Raw genomic sequence first — 3,625 nt, forward strand, 5'->3', positions numbered from 1 at the left:
TGACAACCTTCTGCAGGTTGATGACACACACAAGACAGCTGCAACAGCATACAATCTGCCGCTGAATCTGGGGGATGCTAGAGGGACATATGAAGGAATTCAACACACCAAGGTTCCTTAGACAGCACCTTCCATACCCGCAACCTCTACCAACTAGAAGGACAAGGGCAGCAAATTCATGGGAACACCACCACCTGCAAGTTCCCCTCCAAGCCACACACTATCGTGACTTGGAACTATATCGCCTTTCCTTCACTGTTGCTGGGTCAAAATCCTGGAACTCTCTTCCTAATAGCACTGTGGGTGTACCTACCTCACACAGACTGCAGCGGTTCAAGAAGGCAGCTCACCACCACCTTCTCATGGGAAATGAGGGATGGGCAATAAATGCTGGCTTAGCCAGTGATGACCACATCACATGAATGAATAAAAAAAAAATTATGAAAGCAACGGGCCCAGCAGTAACTAAATCAGCACCTTTGAAGACAAAGACAGGGACGATCATCACTGAACCTAACAAGCAGATGGAAAGGTGAGTGGAGCATTACCTTGAACTCTACATAACGGAGAACATTGTCATTGAAGTAGCTCTCAGCACCATTCCAGACTTCCCTGTCGTGGAGGAGTTGGACAGTGACCCCACCATAGTAGAGCTCAACAAGGCCATTGACCGTCTTGCCAGTGGTAAAGCCCTGGGAAATGATGGTACTCCACCTGGAATCATCAAAAGTGGAAAAGCAGCTCTGCTGCAGCATCTCCATGAACTTCTGTGTCTCTGTTGGAAGGGGAGATCTGCGCCTCTAAACATGCGTGATGCAAACATTGTCACCTTGTACAACAATAAGGGGGAATCGCAGTGACTGCAGCAATTACCGAGGCATCTGCTTGCTAAGTATTGTGGGGAAGGTCTTTGCTCACATTGCTCTGACCAGATTGCAGACCCTGACATCACACATCTATCCTGAGTCTCAGTGCAGCTTCAGAGCTGGTAGATCGACAGTCGACATGATTTTCTCACTTCGGCAGTTACAGGAGAAGTACTGTGAACAGTACAGACCACTCTACATTGTCTTTATAGACATCACCAAGGCCTTCGATCTTGTTAGCAGAGACAGACTCTTCAAACTGCTGTGGAAACTAGGCTGCCCTCCTGAACTCTTGGGCGTCATCTCTTCTTTCCACGAGAACATGCACAGTTCCGTCAGTTACAATGGAGCAACATCAGACACTTTCACGATCAGCAGTGGGGTAAAACAGGGCTGTGTCCTGTTGCAAACTCTCTTCAGAACGTAGGAGGAGGCAGTTTCACCTGTCGAGTCTGATCTGTCATTCAATTACATCCTTGCTGATCATCTACCTCAACACCACTTTCCCGCGCTCTCCCCATATCCCTTGATGTCATGAGTATCAAGATTTCTATCAATTTCTGTCCTGAACATGCTCAATGATTGAACTTTCACAAACCCCTGAGGTAGAGAATTCCAAAGATTCACCACCCTCTGAGTGAAGAAATTCCACCCTATCTCAGTTTTAAATGGCCTTTTAAATGAAACTTTAAGGAATACAAGCCCAGTTTCCTCATAAGACAATCCCACCATCCCAGGGATTAGTCTGGTGACCCTCCGTTGCACTCCCTCTGTGGCAAGTATATCCTTCCTTAGATAAGGAAACCAAAACTGTACACAATACTCCAGCACAATCTCACCAAGGCTCTATACAATTGCAGCAAGACATCTTTATTCCTGTACTCATGACCCCTCGTGTTAAGGCCAACATACCATTTGCCTTCCTAATTGATTGCTGCACCTGCATGCGAGCTTTTAGTGTCTCATGAACAAGGACACCCAGGTCCCTTTGGACATCAACACTTCCCAACCTCTCACCATTTAAGAAATATTCTGTCTTTCTGTTTATTCTACCAAAGTGGATAACTTCACACTTATTCACATTATATTCCATCTGTCATTTCATTCACTTATCCTGTCCAAGTCCCCTGGAAGCCTCCTTGTAACCTCCTCACAGCTCACATCCTTTACAATTGGCATATTCTTCTCCATGCTGCTATTTTAAACTTTCAGTGACTCAGATGGGGGTGTCCACCTGCATACCAGAGCTGATGACAAGCTGTTCATCTTGGCAAGACTGCGCACCAAGACCAAAATGAGTCAGTTCTTGGTCTGTGAGTTGCTCTTTGCTGATGACGCTGTGCTGACATCCCATAATGAAGTTCATTAACAGCAGCTTGCATATCGGTTCTCCCTGGCCTGCAAGGAGTTTGGACTGACGATCAGCATCAGGAAGATCAAAGTTATGGGCCAAGACGAGAGACTCCACCTTCCATCAACATCGACAGGCTCACTTTGGAGGTTGTCAACAGCTTCACATACCTTGGATCAACAATCACCAGCAATCTGTCCCTTGATACTGAAATCAGCACCAGGATTGTCAATGCTGCAGCTGTCATGTCAAAGTTGAGAAGGCGAGTGTGAACCGACAGCAAACTGATCGAAAATACAAAACTCCGCGTGCAACAGGCTTGTGTTCTCAGCACCCTCCTTTAGAGTAGAGAAGCATCCACAACTTATACAAGCCAAGAAAAGCAGCTGAACAGCTTCCACCTCCACTGTCTCAGATGGATATTGGGCATCTTCTGGCAGGACAGAGTGCCGAATGCAGAAGTACACCAGCGTGCAGGGATCCGCAGCATGTTTGCCCTCTTGAGTCAGCGGTGACTCTGTTGACTGAGTCATGTGTGCTGAATGGATGACGGTCGCTTTGCCAAAGACACGCTCTATGGTGAGCTTGCTATCAGCACGAGACCAACAGGTCACCCACATCTGTGATACAAGGACATCTGCAAAGCGAGATCTCAAGCTGACTGGGATTGGAGTCAATGCATGGGAAGTCCTTCCTGCTGACTGGAATTCCTGGAGAAAGGCATTCAGGAAGACCATGGGAAAAGCAGAGGACAAAAGAAATGACCAGATGGAGGGAAAGAGAGCTCAGAGGAAGGAAAAATTATCAGTCGACCTCGGGCCAATGATATTCATCTGTACCAGCTGCGGAAGGGATTGTCACTCACGAGTCATCCTCTACAGCCACAACAAACGATTTTTTGCACAGAAGTGACGTACACCCCGGGTGTAGCCCATCGTCTTCCGAGACAGACGGTTTTCTGTTACAATTCCAACTACAGCAACAACTACAAGAGCGAGTCAGAGGCTGGGAACACTGCCGTGACGAACTCAGCTCTTGACTCGCCAAAGCCTGCCCACTATCTACAAGGCCTTCCTCTGATTTCAATTGCACGCACATTCGTGATCTGGCTCTGTAGCTTAGTTGGTTAAAGCACTTGTCTAGAAAACAGGAGATCCTGGGTTCAACTCCCAGCAAAGCTTTATTTCACAGTTGCAACATGCTTGAAAAGTTTCATTATCAACACTGACATCTGTGTCTTGTGAACTTTAATTCAAAATACTTGATGAAATTCAATCACATAAAAAAACAGCCTTTGTGTAGGATATGAGTTTGGAATGGCTGTTTCTCCTTGGACAGAATTTCAGTGCTCATACATCAAAGTTAACTTCTTTGACATAAATTTGTTCACAGTTCCATTCAACCTGGA

At 46.3% G+C, this 3,625-nt stretch overlaps 1 non-coding gene across 1 annotated transcript; it reads left to right on the forward strand.

The window, feature by feature from the left end:
* The first annotated feature begins 3,324 nt into the window (after nucleotides 1–3,324).
* trnas-aga (transfer RNA serine (anticodon AGA)) lies at nucleotides 3,325–3,398 on the forward strand. The gene has a single exon. It is a non-coding gene; the product is annotated as a tRNA-Ser (tRNA).
* Nucleotides 3,399–3,625: the final 227 nt, after the last annotated feature.

The sequence above is a fragment of the Heterodontus francisci genome, unplaced genomic scaffold (assembly GCF_036365525.1).
Source record: "Heterodontus francisci isolate sHetFra1 unplaced genomic scaffold, sHetFra1.hap1 HAP1_SCAFFOLD_51_2, whole genome shotgun sequence".
NCBI classification, from domain to species: Eukaryota; Metazoa; Chordata; class Chondrichthyes; order Heterodontiformes; family Heterodontidae; genus Heterodontus; species Heterodontus francisci.